Source organism: Vulpes lagopus, chromosome 11 (assembly GCF_018345385.1).
Source record: "Vulpes lagopus strain Blue_001 chromosome 11, ASM1834538v1, whole genome shotgun sequence".
Classification (NCBI taxonomy): Eukaryota; Metazoa; Chordata; class Mammalia; order Carnivora; family Canidae; genus Vulpes; species Vulpes lagopus.
This window is the reverse complement of record NC_054834.1, coordinates 91,987,602-92,008,832: the sequence shown is the minus strand read 5'-3', so window position 1 is coordinate 92,008,832 and position 21,231 is coordinate 91,987,602. Positions and strand designations below refer to the sequence as shown.

Here is a 21,231-nt window from a genome sequence, read left to right as displayed (position 1 = left end):
ATGAAGATCAGATGCAAGACAAAAATGTCCCTCTCACCACTCCTGTTCAACATTGTACTGGAAGTTCTAGCTAATACAATAAGAGAAGAAAAAAAAGTATACATATTTGAAAGGAAGAAATAAAATTATCTTTTTTTGCAGATGACATTATTATCTATACAGAAAATCTGAAAGAATTGACAAAAAAATCCTAGAACTTACAAGTGATTATATCAAAATTGCAGGATGTGAGATTACCATACAAAAATCAATTGCTTTCCTAATTACCAACAATGAACAAGTGGAATTTGAAATTAAAAACACTATACTGTTTACATTGGCACCATAAAAATAAAATCTTAGGTATAAATTTAACAAAATATGTATAAGATCTATATGAGGAAACTATAATACTCTGATCAACAGAATCCAAGAACTAAATAAATGAAGACACACTCCATGTTCATAGATGGGAAGACAATACTGCCAAGATATCAGTTGTTCACAACTTGATCTATACATTCAGTGTAATTCCAAAGTTCCAGCAAGTTCTATGGGTACCAACGAAGGGATTCTAAAGATCCAAAAGAGACAATGCATTATAATATTGAAGAGAATGGATGCCTGACACTACTCAACTTCAAGACTTACTCTAAAGCTACAGTGACCAAGACAGTGTGATATTAACAGACGAATAGACAAATAGATCATGGAACAGAATAGAAAGTGAAGAAATAGACCCACATAAATATTGTCAACTGATCTTTGACAATGTGCAAAGGCTATACATTGGAGCAATCCTTTCAACAACATGATGTTTGTCCTTTCAACAAATGATGCTTGAACAACTGGACATCCACATGCAAAAAAATAAAATGTATTGAGACACAGACCTTACATCCTTCACGAAAATGAACTTGAGATGGATCATAGACCTAAATCTAAAATGCAAAACTATAAAACCTCTAGAAGATAATCTAGGTGACCTTGGGTATGGTGATGACTATTTAGGTACAACATCAAAGGCATGATCCATGAAAGAAATAATTGATAAGCTGGATTTCAAGAAAATTTAAAACTCCTGCTCTGCAAAAGATACTTTCAGAAGACTGAGAAGGCAAGCCATATAGACTGTGAGAAAATATCCCTCATCTGATAAGGGACCATTATCTAAAATATACAGAGAAACCTTAAAATTCAATAATAAGAACAAACATCCTGATTTTTTTTTAAAAAATGGACCAAAGGCCTTAACAGAAACCTCACCAAGAAGATATATACGTGGCAAATAAGAATATAAAAAGATGTTCTCATCATGTCATCAGGGAAAAGCAAATTAAAACAACAGTGAGATATATCACTCCACACTTATTAAGCGGCCAAAATCCAGAACACTGACAACACCAAATACTAGTGAGGATGTGGGGAACAACAGGAACTCTCAGTAATTGCAGATGGAAATGCAAAATGGCATAGCCGCTGTGGAAGACAGGCAGTTTCTTAGAAAACTAAACCTACTCTTAGCATACTATTTACCAGTTGCATTCCTTGGTATTTACCCAAAGGAGTTAAAAGTTATGTCCACACAGAAACCTCTATATGTATATTTATAGCAGCTATATTTATAACTGCCCAGACTTGGAAGCAACCAACATGTCCTTCAGCAGGTGAACGGATCAATAAACTCTAGTACATCCAGACAATGAGATATTACTCAGCACTGAAAGAAATGAGCTATCAAGCAACGAAAAGACATAGAGGAACCTTAAATGCATATTACTAAGTTGAAAGAAGCCAATCTGAAAGGCTACATGTTGTATGATTCCAACTACAGGATAACTGAGAGGGCAAAACTATGGAGATGATGAAAAGATTCATTAGGGTAGGGGTAGGGGTAGGGGTGAATAGAGGGAGCACAGAGGATTTTTAGGGTAGTGAAACTACTCTATGCTGCCATAATAATGGATACGTATCATTTATATTTATTCAATCCCATAGCATGTACAACACCAAGAGTGAACCATAATGTAAACTATGGACTTTGAGTGATTATGATGTGTCAATGTAGGTTTATCAGTTGTAAAAAAAACCCCCAAAGTACCACTCTGGTGGGGGACATTGATAATGAGGCAGATCTGTGCAAGTGCAGGGGTGGGGACTATGAGAAATCTCTGTACCTCCCCCTTAATTTTGCTATGAACCTAAAACTTACCTAAAAAAAATTAAGTCAATTTTTAAAAAAAAGCAAAAAAGAAAACTCGTAAACTGAAGACTAAAGAAGCATTCTTTTAAGAATGAGCCAAGCTGAGGTTCATGCTTCTCAGAGGAAGTGCTGGCAAAAATCCTGTGTTGTGCCTGCAGTCTGTGGTAGGACTGGTTGTTGTGAAATTCTGAATGTGAGGTGCTACTTGTAGGTAGGTGGATTCTTTGGATTCCACATCATTTTTATTCCATTTCTTCATCTCATTTCTTAATTGCCTGTGTTGGTTTGTACTTTGGAAACATTTGGGAGGCATCATGGTTATTTACTTTTGCAGCATATTTGGAGGCTTTCTTTAAAATACACATTTTACACGTAGGTCGAATCAAGGAGACGAATCCATGTTTGGGATCCTATTTCCTTGATCTCTTTGTTTGCCCACTAGCCCATTATTAAAAGTTTGGATGAAAAGTTGTGAATTGAGGCACGATCGAAAGCCATAAATATTCAGAAAGGACTGTTTCTTAAAGGTTTAAAGGAAGGGAGAGATAAAAGCCAAAAATATAAAAATACACTGAACGTTGGGAAAAAGTTCTGTACAGAAGAGCTAATAGGTTTTTACATTATATTTCTAACCAAATGTTGAAAGTTTTAAAGATTATTATTTTTATTAACAAGATTTAGGCTACTTATTTAGATCTGGTGGTGACACAATTTCTTGTCACTCAGAAATTGTGTTAGTAGTTTAGGCTTAGGAAAAAATAGGAAGTAAATTCACTTCAGTCCTTAAATCAGAATACCATTTAGTGCTCCAAATCTCTTTCTCACACATTCTTATCTGTCTGTAAGCCTCTTTAGTGACTAAGAGGACTCTCATGTACCAGCTTTTTACCTGTACTGCCATTCATTCATTCATTCATTCATTCATTCATTCATGTATTCATTCTCTTGTTATTTACTGAGCATTGATTGAACATCTCATACTGTAGGTGCTGGGATTACAATGATAAACCAAGCAGATATATAAAACCTAGAGATATCAAACGCTAAAATGATAAGAAAACAGAGATATGTGGCAGAGTGGACTAGGGTCTTGTTTAGATTGGACAACTGGGGAAGGCAGTTTGAGATGACATATAAATGAAGATGTGATTGACAAGTAAGTAGAGAAGAGGGACCTTGGGAGAACATTCCAAAAAGAAGCAACATAGTATAAGGGCCGTAACATAGGAATAAACTGGGGGTATTCGAGGAAGAGAATAAAGGCAAGAATGGCTGGAGCACAGGATTGGGTGGGAGATGGATGGGAAGTGAGTTTGATGAGGGAGATGGGGGCCAGGTCACATAGGGACTTGTAGGCAGTGTGAGGCATTTGGATATTATTCTATAGGCAGCAAGAAACGGTAGAAGGCTTCACATGTGGCCACCACAACCCGATGCTGCCATGTGGGGATGAGATGGAAGTAAGGAGAACAGCTTGGGGGGTTATTGCCTTAGCCTAAGTGACAGATGATGTTTTTGATTTGGGTGGCTGATCTCTGAAGAGTTGGGAAAAGGGTGTATGGACTTGCCTTGCGTTTTATTTTTTTAAAGGATTTTATTTACTTATTCATGAGAAACACACAGAGAGAGAAGAGGCAGAGACACAGGCAGAGGGAGAAGCAGGCTCCATGCCAGGAGCCCGATGTGGGACGTGATCCCAGGACTCCAAGATCATGCCCTGGGCCGAAGGCAGGCACTAAACTGCTGAGCCACCCAGGATCCCCAATCAGCCGTGTGTTTTAAAGACAGATTCATTAGGGCTTGCTGGTTGATTTGATGGGATGAGGGGTAAAGGAAGAGAAGATTCAAGAATGATCACATTAAATAGACTTAAAAAATCAGCAAAAATATTCCCAACTTAATGGGAAATAGCGAGCTGCACTTGAAGACATCCCAGGGAAGTGATATCTGGACTGCATTAGGCATATGCATTTCGTTTCAGACATTAATGCCCCCGGCGGTTGGTCTGCTGTCTGCTGAGGACCCTACACATATAACACTTAGAGCTCTGCAACCAGTCCTGAGAGGCGGCCGCGTAAGCTCCCAACAGAAACTCCCACAGCAGTTTCACCACCCGTGGGTAGCTTTGGTGCGCCGCTAGAAGTTAGGCTGCTTCCAATTTAAAATTTCTGTTAAAACCCTGCTGGGTCTATTCCAGGGATTTTGAATGTATAAGCTGTACACAATAAGTAAGTTACAGTAATAAAGATACTTGAGCTGTTTTTTATTGTTTCATACCTCTACTTAATTCCGGATTTAAAAAATTGTTTGATTTGGTTTAGTATTTATAGTCCTTCTGAAGTGACAGCAAGGCTAGTTCTTTTTGCTGGATTATTACGTCTAGCCTTTCCGCCTGGGACAAAACTATATATTTTCTTTAGAGGTACATAAACCCTAGTTGGAATGTTTCCCTTTATCCCAATAAGCATTTTTTTCCCTTACAGAATCAACTCCCCGGAGTAGAAAATACATATAATCTATACTTATGCACATATACGTGTAACATATATTTGCCATTACTGAGCATATGGTCACACATTGCTTCGTGGTAAGTGATTTGGACTATGATCTTATTTAATCCTCACAACGAGAAAGAGGTTTGTAGATTTATCCCATTTCACAAATGAGTTAATTGAACCTTGGCATGTGGTGGAACGAGGATTTCAGGCCAGTTCTGCTAAGACTCTTTGGCCCAGGCGCCTCCCTCTAAGGTGGGGTCCCCCAGCTGTTCCCAGTTACATCCTGCTGTGCAGCGATCACTATGCCTTTTATGCTATTTGAGGCTTCAGTCCTTCTAAACTTCTCAAATTATTCATAACTCTGCCCCGCTAAAATTTTCTATCAAATCTGACTACCTCTCCTTAAACAAATATTAACACAATTTTAGTATACACAAAACTCCAGTGACTTCTTGAGCCCTCTGGTGCCAGTTAGAAGAGGGTATACGCTCCACCTGTGGCCTTTGGGAAAGGTTTCTTTCTCTCCCTAACCACCCGTCCTTCCCTCTCTTTCTCATCTTATCCAAAATTCAGCAGAAGTCCACAGGGCACAGAGCTCAGAATGTATTATCTGGTTATTAGTTTTTAATTTTCCTTGGAAAGTCTGAAGTGTTCTTGCAGACTCTGGGTTACATCTGGGCTTGTTATCCATCCTGCCTTTGGCACCACGCTGCTCTGGGCTGAGGCCAGCTCCTGGCAAGAACTTCCCCTTTTGTTTTTCAAGCACACATTACCAAGTACTTTGCCGTGTGGATTAGCAGCCTCCTTGCTTGGCTTGCTTTAAGGTCCGCTTCTTGGTCTCTGGGTCACAGCAGGGCATGAGGTGATGAGGAGCAAAAAAACCCAGAAAAGCATTTATCCTGAGATCCCCAGATCCCTCAATTCACAAGATTTCCTAATATCAGGTACGTACATATGTCTTTGATGCTCACACAACTGAATGTAGGAAAAAAATATTATTTTAAAACAAAACAGTGAGCTTTGCTGCCTTCCAAGGGGGTAGAGGGAAGTAGTGGTACAGGTATCCCCTGCTGTTCGCAAGTCTGCATTACACTACTTTGCTTTTATGAAAGATGCACATGAGTACCTGTTTTTGGTAACTGAAAGAAATCCAAAGAGGATCTTTGCTTTTTTTTTTTTTTTTTTTTTTTTTTTTAAGGTGAAAAGTGAAAACAGCAGTCAGTGGTCAGGGGTCAGCATTTGTTTTGCAGAGAGTGGTTATAGAGTGAGTGTGCACCCTGAGCTGTGAGCAGGACTTTCTGGGACCCACACTCAGCCTCTCAGCACTGAACCCCCACAGTTCTGAATTGTGTCTATGAGCACTCGTGCTTTATCTCAATGTATTTTGTGCAGCTATTAGTGAGATGTGTCCTAAGGTATCAGAAAAGCCTAGAGAGGTTATTTTTTGGGTCTTGGAATGCTTACAAAATTTTTCCCCTATAAATTAATGCTAAACACTTTGCACTGTTTGGGCTCATCTCAAAGATTTCTTTCTTTCTTTCTTTCTTTCTTTCTTTCTTTCTTTCTTTCAAAGATTTTATTTATTTATTCATGAGAGACACTGAAAGAGAGAGGCAGAGACACAGGCAGAGAGAGAAGCAGGCTCCATGCAGACAGCCTGATGTGGGACTCGATCCCGGGACTCCAGGATCACACCCTGGGCCAAAGGCAGGCACTAAACCACTGAGCCACCCAGGGATCCCCGATCTCAAAGGTTTCAAAGGCACACTGTACTTCTGGATAACAGGGGAAGCCTGGATTGTTTACATTACTCTGGAAAGAAACCTTTCTCTTTCCTTTCCTCTCATGGACATTGGTGAGGGAAGGAGAAACGAGAAATAGGGCACATCAATGAATTCTGTGTTTATAATAGGAAGCCTGGAGTTGAGTTTGGGGTCAGAGGCTGGAGGGGGTCACCTCGTTCTGCTTGAAGCAATAAGATATCTTCTTTTGTTTTGCTCCAGAAGAGAGAGCTATGCCATGTGGGGAGGCTGACCTGAGTCGGCTGAACCGACATTTGAAGAGAATGTTTTAGTAAAGTGTATCTTGAAATGTCTCCTGTGATGTGCTTCCCTTCTATTGCCTCACACTTTTAGTGAAATCTTTCTGCATGTTTCATTTTTTATCATATTTGGTTTGCTTTGCTTTGCTCTTTTGTGACAACCCAGGAAAGGATGGATGCTATATCTAAGTGAGATATGGTACAGAGCAGGGACACTACGTGTGGGATGGTGAGAAAACTTGACAAATTCATAAACTTGACAAATTTAGGAGTCATGGGAATATAAAAATAGAGGTGACTATGAACAATGTAAGCCATCCTCTCCTCCACCAGAATTCCTGGCATGATTGAAAAGACTGTGAAGCCTTGACTAAACGTGATGTTTGAACCAACTGCACTTAGATCTCAATGGATGAGGTGCCTCAGCCGGTATCTCTAGAGGCCACTAACCAATGTAACAGTTACTTTAAAACTATAACGCAAATTTCATTGATTTTTGTCCGTTCTTGTAGTAGCAGAGTAATGCATCCCCCAAAGATGCCCACATCCTAACCCCTGGAATCTGTAAATATATTGGGTAACATAAGATGGCAAAGGAGATTTAAGGTTGCAGGTGCAATTAGGTTTGCTTATCAGTTGGCCTTAAAGTGGAGATTTTTCCTGGATTCTTTGGGTGGACTCAATGTAATAACAAGGGTCCTTAAATGTAGAAGAGGGGAACAGAAGCAAGGGGCAGGGAGAAGCTCTGAGAGCAGAAATCCATATCATTTCTGGTTTTCAGGATGGAGAAAGGGAGGCATATGCCAAGCCTTTGCCTCCCTTTCTCTAGGAAGAGAGGAAGAGCCTCTTCTCTGGGAAGAGGCTCTGGGAAGACTCTAGAAGATGGAAAAGCCAGGTAATGTTTTGTCCCCTGGAGTCTCCAGAAATGAACTCAGCCCTGCCAACATCTTGATTTTAGCTCAGTGACACTCATGTTGGATTTCTAACCCGACAGAAAGGTGAGATAAATTTGTTATTTTCAGCCACTAAGTTTGTTATGGTAGCAAAAGTGTATCTGTATCAGTTATCTATTGCCAAATAATAAACCACCTAAAAATGTAGTGACTTAAACAACAATAATCATTTATTTTGCCTGTGAATTGGCAATTTGGCCAGGGCTCAATAGGGCACTTTGTCTCAGTTTTATACAACATCAACTTGGTACTTCTTTTGAGGGATGGAAAGTCTACTTTCAAGATGGCTCATGCCCATGGCTGAATAAGTATCAGCTGTTAGGTGGGAGTCTGCTAGGAGCTCAGCTGGGGCTGCGGGCTCTGGAACTCATTCCCTTCCCACACGTGTCTCCACATGGGCTGTTTGGGCTTCCTCACGGTGTGATGCAAGATCAAGCATCCCAAGAGAACAAGGGAGAAGAACAAGGTGGAAGTGCATGACACTTTCATGATTGTGAGTGGGGGAAGTAACATCATTTCTCTCCTGCCACACTTATTTGCCTGCTCAGGCCCAACGGGAAGAGACACAGACTCACCTCTTGTCACAGAGGGCAAGTTTCTAGTAGTGTATGTGAGGCGGAAGACGTTAGGGAAGACACGATGACACGAGACACGATGTGCAGGACTCACTTAGTGTGAAATCTCAGCCCTTGGTGCACTATCTCCCAAGATGATTTCTGGAAGATCACAGCACGTTTTCCATATATGTTTAAAATACGATTTGTATTTACTACCCGGTTTATTCTCCTTCTCTTGCTTCCAACCCTTGTTTCTTGGCATAGCTATGCCTTCTGGATAATGGGTGGTTTTTGTTATTCCCACTGCACTACTACTCTTGAGGAGCCAAATGCATATGTTAGGCTGTAACACCAGAGGGATGCCAGCTTCTGGTCTCTCTGCTTTGGTGTTCCAAATAGGACACTATTTTTTAAATATGCAAGTGGAGTGTAGCAAGTCAAGACCTAATTAAACTTGGAAATATATATGTTAGGCTTGTACTCACAACAACAGAATTACTATTCAGATAGCCTTTACTCAAAGTACACAATCCCACACAGTTTAGCTGATTGGCAATGACAAGGATTAAGGTCTGTTCTGTCTTCTTTACTAAAATATCTTTTTAAAGATTTTATTTATTCATGAGAGACACACAGAGAGAGGCAGAGACACGGGCAGAGGGAGAAACAGGCTCCGTGCAGGGGGAATCGATCCCAGGACCCCCGGGATCCCAGGATCCCAGGACCCCTGAGCCAAAGGCAGATAGATGCTCAACTACTGAGCCACCCAGGTTCCCCTGCTACAATAGCTTTATTTCTGTCTTTCCTATTCAGAAGACTAAGCTTGGCTGAATTATAGGTAACATAGGTAAAATGACAACTGTTAAAATTTCTATAATCCCTGCTTTTTTATAGCAAATAAAGTAGTTTCCATATGGAGATCCTATTCTTTATAATTGCCCCCTTTCTTCTGGGCCATTCCCCTTTTGAAACAAAAGCTACAAAATTTTTGCCCCAATCCCAAGTGACTTCAGCCACCTGACTGTCAGAGATGAGTAATGAATGTGTCCTCTTGCCTATAGTTAGTGCTGTCTGATAGATATTTAGTGTGAGGAAAGGGCTCCATATTTGAGATATATGGTAGCCACTAGTCACATGTGGCTATTAGGCATTTGAAATGTGACTAGTGTGACTGAGAAACTGAAAATTTCATTTATTTTATTTAAAGGTAAATAGCCACATGTGGTTAGAGTTACCATACGTGGCTAGTATGACTCTAAAAGATGGTATCCTAGTGTGACTTCCAGGTCCTCAAGTTTCTGTAAGCTCCCTCACAGCTAAGGAAGGAGGTTTGAAGAAATCAGAGCCCCAGTAAGATTTGGGAGCATGTAAAGCTTTTACATACAGTTATAATTCTAAGTGAGAAGTTCAATGAGACTCTGGTTTTATCCCTCAATAGTTTTATTTTATAAGGTTAGCTTCATTCACCAAAGACACAGTTATACCGATTATCTTGTGACCATGCATATAATTCTACTTTTACTAGAAAGAGCATCCTGATTCTTCTCACAAAGCTCCTCAAATCTTGCTCTGACATTGGCAAAGTCTGCCTCAGGTTAGCATCACCTTTCTCCTAATTTTTCCAATAGCTTAGCAGAGTCCAAAAGAAGAGTTCTTCAGAGCTTAGAGCTGAGACAAATATTTATTTTGGATCAAGTATAGCTACCAATAAATTAACTATTGCAACCATAATGCTGTTTAACAAATAATTAAAAAAAAAAAACCTCAGTGGCTTACAGCACAAACAAGTATAGATAGGTTGGCTGGGTTCAGCTGGTCAAGGCTAAGTATAGATGAGTTGCCTATAGGCTATAGGATAGGTTCAGGTCTGCTCTATGAATTTCAGGATATGTTCTCATAGAGATGTTAGAAGTTCAAGAGAAAAAGCCCAGCCTTGAGAGCACAAAGCTCAGATTACATAGGCTAATATCCCAATGGCCAAAAGCAAGTCACATAACCAAGCCAAGAGTTAAAAGGTGGGAGGTTTACTCACCCCACTATGAGGCCATGGAAAAGGTATGGATGTAAAACACTACTTATATGGGGGTGGAGAATTAAGACCATTAATTTAATTTACCACACTTATATTAGACTCAATCTCTCTTCCTCTTTCTCATTCTTGCTCTCTCTCCCCCTTCACACACACACATTTCTGTTAGTGATAACAAAATCAATGCTTTAAAAAAAACCCTTTTTATACCTGGAAAGGCAATGCTTTGGCTGCTGTCTTTTTTACTTCCATGTTGGGAAAGTTTTTTTAAATCACATTTCTATGGCAAATATATCAGCAAATTTAGTTATCTGGAAACTAGGTTCCTAATTGTGCCTATAATAACTTATTTGATATTCTAAATGTGGTGTGATAGAAGAATTAGTCTCAGCGCATCAGTTCTGTTACCTTTTCTCTTTTTCTTAAAGCCTTTGGTGTTCATTTAGTTAAAAGCAAACCGACTAATTTAGCACCCAATCTCTTTAGAGCTATCCCACTTGGAGCTCTATAGCATCTGTCTAAAATAATTCCAGCTTAGTCTAAACCTTCAAAGTTTTTAGAAGCCAAATCTTTAATGTTAATGATATATTATTATTTTGAAAAGTAGGTTAGAGAAAAAAGATAGATAGAATGATATTATTTATATTAATAAATATTTGTGTTTTTATGTGCTTAAAAGAGATCAGAAAGACTTGGTTACCTCTGGGGAGAGGTAGTGATGTCTCATTTTCACTTTAAACTTTACATGCTATTGTATGTTAGATTTTTATTCAATAAGCAGGTATTATTTTTATGACAAAAAGTTGTTAAAAATAAAAATCATATCATTGTACTTTAAATATTTTGACAGGCTGTCACAGTTGGCAGGACAGAAAGAAATTTCCTATTTCTATTATTTACATGTTTCTAATTTTGAGTTATCTTTTCAGAGGAGGAGAGAAAGAGAGGTGGGTCATTTTAAGGGGTCAGTAAGATCCTTTCAGGGTTCAGTATTTTGTATTGTTCTAGTTCCAGTTTTTCTTCAGTTTTTGATGTCTAAATATCTTACTCCAAAAAGATCTGTCCTTGTAGCCATCTCTAAGCACTGCAGAGCTCAGCGTCTCTTAAAGATAAATTACTTAAAGAGAAAGTGACCAAGAGTTTTTGTTTTCTTACGAAAGCTCTGTGGTCTCTGTAGCATCATCTGTGTCATCTTAAAATGAATTGCAGCCAGGCAACAAATGTCATCTATTCTAACAGTAAAAGCTCCTTTTTGCATTGTTCAAACATTCCTGTTTTTACCTTAAAATAATCTTGATCCTTCAGTACCAACTCTCTAACAGAAACAAATACAAAACACAAATTTCCCAGGAGTGGGCTTTTCCTGGGTCACTTTAGCATGTGTCAAGATTTCATAAATCAAATTCATGGCCATTCAGGGAAGTTGGTCCCCCCACTCCTGCCATTTCTGGGTATCTAACGGTGTGGAGAATGGTCCAGCAGTTAGAGGAAACCCTTTGATATCCGAGTTTGAAACCTGGCTGTTTCCATTAGTACATTGCATAACCTCCGGCAAATCACAACTGCTTTATTATATATACTACTTTTGTAGATTTTTCTATGTTATTACAGAATATATATGTGATTGTGTAAAAAGGGGCAGAGAATTCCTTGTTTTTGACATGAAAATCCCTTTAAAACTGAAATTAGAAGGCTATAAATCATGTAACATTGTTTCAATTTTATTATAATGTACTTGAGGGAATGAATTTGATTTTCTAAAATATTTCAAAAGGAATAGCATCATTTTTCACTTTGCAGGGTTCTAGCTATATTGAATTACACATCACCACATAATGTTACCGAATTTTATTTTCATATTATATATTATCCCTCTGAAATCAATATCTGGAACATTTAATTCCTGTAAATGGGAATTTGCTTATTAAAAATGCATAGAATGTAAAACAAACTGATGACTATTTCATCTATATTGTGCAATACCTTCCCCTGCCCTTCAACATATATGCACATTATTTTAATCACACTCTCCCAGAAATTGAAGATGGAGGAATATTGCTTCATTGAGTAGAACATTTCTCAGAAAAAATAATGCAGAGAAAACATACAATATTTGGTGGATAAAAGATTGGAACTGACTTAGGCTTAACAAGTGAAATCTTTTCTCTTCTGCCCTGATTGCTTTTTCACAGTTGCTAGGTGAGTGACCAAGAAAGATTGTGGACTTTTGGCATAATGGGGTAGTCAGTGGGCTAAGTGTTCCTCAGGGAGCCACCAAGGGGGTGACGAGGGGGGGGGCTTCTGGGATAAAAGAGGACTGAATTACACAGAGATTCTTAAAAGCCACTGCTATGGAACTGCAGGTCTGAATGTTATGAATGTATAATGTTTATTCTGCAAAGGATTCTGAAAGGTCTCAACTCCTTTAAAATATAGTCATAACACAGGCTAGTAGCTGACATGCCACATTTTAGTGGACATAATTTGAAATGGATGAGAAATTATCACAGGTGTTGGGTCCAAATGCAATGCAATAGTAAAGCACCAAAGCTCTCACAAAGGACTTGAGAGAGGCTTGAGGTGGTGTATTGATGCCTGCCAAATAGCATCTGTCCTTCAAATGCCTGGCTGAAACACTTTATTCCAAATTAAAAGTGTATCTGAATTTTAGTCAAAGAAAAAGATAGCCTTGTATACTGCCTGTTACTTGCAATGATCAGAACCCACAGATTTATATTCTAATTAATTTTTGATCCTGAACATCTGCTTTGGTAAAAAACGGAGGAACATAAAGAAGTCCTAAGATCTTAAAACTCTTTTCAGTCTAACAGTGCTTAGGGGGAAAAATCAAGTTCAGGATATAACTTATTTTTATTGTTATGAAACCCAGCTTCCATTACTCTTAGGAAACTTTATGACTATAATAGATATCTTCATAGAAAGCCACTACTTTTCTTAAGATGTTGCTGGCTTTGACTAGTATGTGCATCAGTGCCTAGCCTCTATTCATAGGCTATTGCACTGGAAGCCTTCAATTAGTTTCAACCACAGCAAGTGCCTAGTCGATTCCTGAGGAGCTCCTTCTTACTCACTGTCTCTGGAAGCCATACCTTTCATCCTCCCAAGAGCAAAGGTGAAGTGTTAGTGCTTTAGCATTGCTACATCCATGCCCCACCAGCCCCTGAACACTTCTGAATTTCCACTGAGTCCCAGTCTTGTTAGAATTCACTGCAGTAGGGGACCTTGCCAACCAGTGTGACACTTACTCGCTCCTCTCCCTAATGGTGATTCCCTGTCTTGTTTGTTTGTTGCCATCTATAAAATAAAGACAACAACAGTGTTTCTCTCATAAGGTTGCTGGGAATATTACATTTATATAAGCACAAAGCACAAACTGTGGCACATGGTAAACATTCAAGAAGTTATTAATATGAAGGCAGATGCTAGGATTTGATTCTAAGAAAAAACAATTTGAAGGATCACAGTGCTACACAGTATTTGGCTGCAGTTAGAGCTGCTTTCCTGAATTCTGTTTTACCACTTCAGTCGCTGTGCCTTCTAAAATTTATCATCATCTCCAAAAAAAAGATTATGTCAAAATGAGCAGTTAGACAACTGCGTGTGAGGTCAATTGTTTTGCAAGGCATATGCAATCAAAAAGTTCTAAGTGTCTATTTACCAATAAAGAATGTTTTCACTGAAAAACAAACAGGTATATGGAACCCATGTGACTACAGGTGTCACACTTTCTTGGAGATACTTTCTTTGGAACTCCTCTTTATTCCTCCTGCTACCTCTGGGTGAACCCTTGGGATATCAGTGCTAAACTGGACCAGGCTTGGTTCCTAATTTAGCTGTAGATCACTGTCCTTTTTGTCTCTTTACTAAGAATCCATCATGCTTTTTGAACGCATGTGAGTTGTGACAATGGACAAGTATTCTACTAATTTATTCCCTATGTTTCTCTTTGAATAGATAAATTTTTATGACCCAAGTAAATTCTAGAAACTCATCCATTAAGAATTAGATGTTAAATCTTAGAAAAATGTGTATTCTTTTTCTAGCACATCAGTTCCCAAAGCTGTTACTTCAAAGAGATCATATCTTTTACATGGGTAATAATAAAGATATATTTTTGAATGAAGTGTAGTTATTTTTTCTAGGTTATTTCTAGAGTGATGACAAACTAAGAAAACAAAAAAATATAAATGATCAAAAAAACTAACCTTTCCCATATTAATTTTTATGCTGTCTAATGTAAGATTTGATAAGATATTAGGTAGTAGTAACTATATTAAACTCGAATTAACATTTGTCTAAAATACACTGGCTCATAATCTTGCCTAAGGTAAGTGTACTGACTGTTCCCTAATATTTTATTGATTATCAAGATGCTATAGTGACCAAAAGTAACTTTTGTGAAATTCAATCTTACTCATAAAGATATAGACATAGAGATTTTAGCGGATCAAATATGTTGTTGTAATGGTATATTTGAGGAATTTAGTTAATTTTTTGCAAAAGTTTCCATTTCACCTCTTTTAGTCATTTACTTTCCACCTAAAAACAGCTGGATCATATGCTGGTTAATTGTGGTTTTAGTTAATAGAATTTTTAAAAATTAGGAATAAAAAAAAAAACAACAAAACATGTATGTATTATGCCCATCCTGGCAACAACTTTAGTAAGGCAATATTATACAAGTGATGCTTACAGATTTATCCTTATACATATATGACTCTATTAAATATTTTTTTAATTGTGTGAAAAATAAAAAAATAAATTTATCTTAATACCATTATAAACACAGGAAATGTTTACATCTAAGAGGGGAAAAAAATCCAGATCTTTGTATCTTTGTAAATTCACAATAAGTCTATGATATGGTATTTCTCTCATAACTGAAAATATTAGGGATTCCCTTTCCTCTTGGTGATTTTTTAAATATACAATAGAACAATTTAAAAATTATTTTAAAGCAAAGAAGAGTCCTTTTTAAAAGATTTCTTTACTCTTTATTTTCACTCTAAAAATTAAAGATGGATTCCCTTTGGTGTCAGAAATTCCACAAACTATCCTCAGATGATTTATTGTTTATTCAAAGACCAGTGGAGAGAGATATAACCATACTGAATGGACCTAAATTCCTGCCTTAGACCATGTTATGGGTCTACACAGTCAAAATTGCAAATGCCAAACCTCCAAAGGCCAAAAGATTTATTTAACATCAGTGTTTTCTTTGTTAGTTATTTTATTGTGAATAATCATCCTTTAACATTTACATTCCAAGAAGATTTTCTTGGAGTGGTTTACCCTTGAATGAACTTGTTAAATCTTGTCCTTCATACAGCTTTCAGAAGCTCTAAAAATAATAGCTGTTTTACTTTATCTTTTCTTCTTAATCAGGAATGATGATTTGGTGTGGGGGAAAAAAAGGCCAGTAGACTGGTAGGCAGTGAACTCAGTGGTTCAATTTCTGCCCTTGCCTGGATTGGGTAGGTCCCTTGGCTTTGAATTGCTGAAGTAATTTGTAAAGTGAGGGACTTAGAAGGACATAATCTCTAATGTCCCATTTTTAAAATATCTCTTTTTAATCTAAATCCATTTACACACTAATGGATTGCAGAAAAGGAAGCAGATGACCTTAAAATAAGTGCTTTAAAAATCATTTTCCATTTTTTCCTCACTAACTTTATTTCTCAGAGTGTTTTTGAACCTGAAAGCATAGCTTAATGAGCCATAAATAAAATTCAAGCCACAAAATTTCGAGTTGCTTATAAACAAAATATCCACAATGACCAAGATGTTTCAAAATACTTTACTTATTTTCATAAAACTACTAATTTACAAAACCATATGGTTAAGTAATGTAACTAACTCCCTCTAAAACTGTGAAGCTAAGACCAGCTCAGAAGCTACAAAGCAGGAACAAACATGATCTTTTAAAAAATTCAGTTATGAAGTACAATCATGATAATACCAGCAAATAAATATATTTTCCATGCTCCACAATTTAAAAATTTTAAAGCTTTTCCCTAGAAGACAAAGCAAGACTTATGGCACAACGTAAGTGTTTCTGAAGTACATGGATTGATACAGATCAGTGACATATCAAATTTAAGTGGTAAAGTGGTGTCTTTCTAAGGACCACCAAGCTAACTTCCACTGGAGGGTGGGTGGGTTTGTTTGTTTTTCAGTGTCAATCTAATCAACGCCTTGACTTATCTCCTTCTTGAACCAGGCTCTTCTGGAAAAAATGTGGGGTACCTTGCCTCTCATATTTTATTATAACATCTGTAAATTCCTTGGTGGCAGGAATTACATTTTAATTTGAATGCCAAAGAGAACCTTTGTTAACCAGACAAGGAGATCAAATTGGACTCAGTGAAAAATGCACTATGAAAGATAGCAACTTGTTCTGTTATTGGGAAGAATCTGTCTGTGTAGGGGACTTAGAGCAGTTCTCAAATAGGAAACCAGAGACAGTGGGTTACCTCACAGAGCAGGGACACAACTGTGATCGCCACGTAGCCATCACACTGAAGAGCGAACAACTGTCCCGGCCCAGATGTGGAGCTCTGTTGCTAGGAGGAAACCGTCAGTCAGTCCCTCACAATTGCATCGCCATTCAAGGCACAGTGTGCTTCCCCCAGCTGACCAACTCCTTGTTTACTCATCTCTATCAATCCTTTGATCGTGACTTTGATGATCATATTTAAACTTTGCAAACTGGTATGTAATTGTTATAACTAACTTCATAATATACTTATTTCCATTTAATATGCTCAATTCGATTTGATCTAGGGCAATTCTCCAGTTTTTTAGAATCTCTCACACCTGAATCACTCAATTAAGGCAATATCTGTTGTGAGAGCAATGCACAGAACACCATCGTCAGCAGCAACAGTTGCTCAATATTATGAAGCCCTTACTGTGCTCAAAACACCATGCCAAGTGATTTATGTGCCTTATCTCATTTAATCCCAGTGTATGAGGAATCCCTATACCTGATTTTATAGTTTTTATAAAACAGAGACCCAGAGATATAAGTAAATCCCCACAGTTAATTCAGATTAGGTAACCATCATTGCCAAGATTCCTCATCTCTTGATAAAAGAGATGGACAAGTCTTCCTGAAAGTGTTAATGTCTATAAATGCCTGTTATACAACATTGCTTTTACTTATGTTCCCATTCACATCACGATGTTGATGTTTCTCAGTATTAAATAAAAGCCTATAATGTGGATGATATTCTTGTCTCTTGATCCTAGATTGTTCAACATTGACCTTGATTATAAAAGTCTGACCAATTATTTTATTACATGTGGGGTTGTACAATGTGGGGAAAATCTATAGAACAAAAATATTACATGGTTTCTGTTTTTAGTTGAAAAGACAAATGTACATAGGAAACAATGGAAAATCTGTTTGACAACATGTTTGATCGCTGTACATGTGAAACCTAATGTAAAGACAAGAGATTCTCTGAAGGCTGAGACACTCAGCAAGTTTCATTGAAGGAAGTAATACAACATAATCACCATAGTAACTATCATGTATTCAGCACCACCTACTACGTGTCAGATGTTGTGATGGGTGTTTTTTTTCATAATTGAAATATCTTTATATACAGTGAATTAGCATTATGGTAGGTATTTGGATATCACAGCTAAGGTAGGTATCTGGGATGCCCCAATCAAGGAGGTTCACTTAATCCAGGGGAGCCTATATCCTTGGTGTACTGACAGAAACACTAGTGACACAGCTTGAGGCTGTATTTCTGTATCAGACTGTGCAGGTTTGAGCAGATATGGCAAGAATGAAAACCCGGTCAAATTTCCTTGGATGGCTCTAGTAGAGCTGCTGGTGACCCATCTTCCTCTTGGATGCAACGAGGCCAAAGGTATGATATGTTTTTTATATGCACAGTCTTCTCACTAGCCTTGACAAGTAAATGCCATTTTTCACATTTGCCAGTGAGACTAAGTAAGGTTAAATCATTTGTCTGAGGTCATATGACTAGTAAGAGGCAGAGCTGGCATTTGAATGTTGCTCTGTCCAACTCCAGAATATGCTAGGTTTTGAAATGTGAAATAAAAGTGTGGGCAGAGACAATGTCTTATTCCTGATGTCCATTTTCTCCTTCTTTAGGAATAGAAACCTCAAATTGTAGTTGAGCATGTGGATACCAGTTAAGTTCTACTTTCCTTTGTCTCTTTGCAACAAGATGTGGCTATGTATCTGTGGGGCATGAGCTAAGGGATGTGTGCAATTTCTTAAAAGAGTAAGTACACAACCTTCACTTCCCCTGCATCCTTTCCCCTGGTTAGAATGTGGACATGATGGTGGGAGCTAGGGAAGCTATCTTAAGCAATGAATGAAAGCTGCATGTGGAGAATGGCTGGGAGGAAGAGAGGTTTCCAGCACCACCAGCATTGCAATATTAGCTCTGAAATCATGTTTTGTCATTATGTAAGAAAGAAATAGCTTTTTAAAAAAATAAGTCATATCATATCATACTTTAGTACTACAGGGCTCTGTATTTGAAAGAATTCATCTAGTGGGCCAACCAAGGATAAAAGGCAAAGCAGTGATGAACAGATGGGAAGAAAAATTAAAGCCAAAGGTGCATTTGATAAACAGAAGGAAATATTCTTTGACACATAAGGGGGTCAGGTTAAGAAAGGGTTTCCTTGGTGGGGCTGAAAATACACATTTTAGGAAAAAGGAGCAATTGAAAGGCTTTGAGCAGGGCCTTGTATATTTATTAACCCATTAATACCTTTGTTCAGCAAATACATGTTGATTATAAATTCTTGTGATATAATAAAAACTTTTCTTAAAGATTAACCATTGATTAAACATAACCAATAATTAACTATTTGGGGGAATAACTAGTAATAGATAGCCAGGAAACAGGAATGAAAGGTAAGAGATTATTTAATAATCTAGATTCAAATTATATCTAGTAGGAGGTGCTGATACACACGTTAGAAACTTTCACTGCAGAGTGAATTCAATTCAAGAATAAGAAAGAAGATGGCATATTATTGTAGTTTATAAGATAAGATGACTCTGACTTGGATAATCAAAGAACATATACTAGAAGAAACAATGCTTAATTTGGGACCTACACAGTGATTAGAAGTCAATGAGATGAGGAGAGAAGAATGATATGGGAGAGAATATTTTGAGCAGAGGTCATGAGATAGGTTGGCTCATTCTGAGCATGAAAGCAATTCAGTAGGGTCAGAATATAGAAAGTGTTGGGCAGAACTTGAAGAGCTTTCAGATGAAGTTCTCTAAATAAATTTAGAAAAAGAGAAACAGAATTAAGTTCCAACTTTTCAACAATAAAAATAGTTACTGATTAATAAGAGAGAGGAATAGATGGATGAGGTTGTATTAAAAAATATTTAAAAAACATACTGCCAATAGAATGTAGTGGAAATGTCACTGGAGGATTTTTAGATCTAATATCTTAGAAGGTCTTACCGCTTTCATTTTTTGTCATCTTAGAGGCCGACTCCACCATGGCTGATACCCTGGTGGAAAGAAAGGTCAGATGAGGTTCCAAAGATGTGAGTAAGGCCAACTTGGATATTCTAGTCTCAGCTGAGATCATAATGAATATAGCCATATAAGGAACACCAGCCAACATGACAGAAAGCAAAACAAAAACAAAAACCAAAAGCCCCCACACAACTTAGACCAGCTAATTATAGTATTGGGAGAAAGAATAAATTGCTGTTTTAAGCCTCTGTGTTTTGGAGTGGTTTGTTACACAGCAGTAGCTAACTGATACAGTAGAAGAAACTAAAATCTAGGAGAAGTGGAGACAAATCAGAATCATGTATCTTATGGAATCAGAGGAAACACTTCATTTCAAGTAGAGACAATCTATAGTACTGAATACGGGAAAAAAATCAGACAGCATCTCACATTAGAAATTATAGGCATTCTCTGTGGTGTCAATTACCAAAGTCAAGTATCTGAACTTGTCATTACTGTAGTCAGTTTGTAAAAGGGGCATTTTCTTTTTTTCACCTACTGAATAAGCACTGCTGTGAGAATTCCTTTCTCCCAAATTATGATACTGTTTTTTTTTAATATTTAATGTATTTATTCATGAGAGACACACAGAGAGGCAGAGGCATAGGCAGAGGGAGAAGCAGGCTCCCTGTTGGGAGCTTGATGAGGACTCGATCCCAGGACCCTGGGATCCCAACCTGGGAGCCAAAGGCAGACGCTCAACCACCGAGCCACCCAGGTGTCCCTATGACACTGTTTTCAAAAGAGAATATAGATAGAGCATCCTATAGCAGACAGTCCTTCTCCTTATTTGCTACTCTTTATAAAGCTACATGAAGCCTAGAGTTCTGTTGATTTCCTGGTCTATTCAAGGTTGCTCAAGTTCACTCATAGTCTTCCACTAGGGTCTTAAATAAGGGATAAGCCCAAGGGTCTGCGCCTTTTAAGTATCAGGTTTCTGCTTCCTATACTTACAGACTATCCTGCTCATTAGCAGCTGGTGCAACATCTACTAATATCTTTTAGTTAGTTTGTTTCTATCTCCCACTGATTCAACTGGAGTCTGGCTCTTAAAAAAAAAAAGCCTCTTGAAATGACTGAGATTAGATAAGCATTTATCCGTATTCTCTACAGGGTTTTGCACCAGGACCTTGGGCACTCTTGTGTTGTGAATTCTCATTTGGCTTTCCAACATCTCAATGCACCCACTGAGAGCCCCAGACAATTCCATCACGAGTTCAGCAACCCCTTATGTTGCTCTTGCTTCCCTAAAGGCTATAATTTCACTTATCGTGCTGCCAGTCTGCACCCTTGCAGACTTCCTTCCTCTTCTTGGCTCATCAAACTTGTTGGAAATTGGCCTGAATTGCATATCTAGGGAACCTGAAAGAAGAGCCCATTTCATCGGTTTTCTCTTGGATTACCCACAGGCTATGATG

At 37.9% G+C, this 21,231-nt stretch overlaps 1 protein-coding gene across 2 annotated transcripts in view; it reads right to left on the bottom strand.

The window, feature by feature from the left end:
* The window catches only part of B3GALT1 (beta-1,3-galactosyltransferase 1), a 513,956-nt gene that overhangs the window by 136,693 nt on the left and 356,032 nt on the right, over positions 1 to 21,231 (bottom strand). Inside the window, exon 3 of one of the 2 annotated variants that reach the window (XM_041773296.1) lies at positions 19,757 to 19,806. The exons of the other annotated variant lie outside the window; for it this stretch is intronic. The gene's annotated coding sequence lies outside the window, so the exon portion shown is untranslated. The remainder of the gene's footprint in view (positions 1 to 19,756; positions 19,807 to 21,231) is intronic. 2 annotated transcript variants of the gene reach the window in all.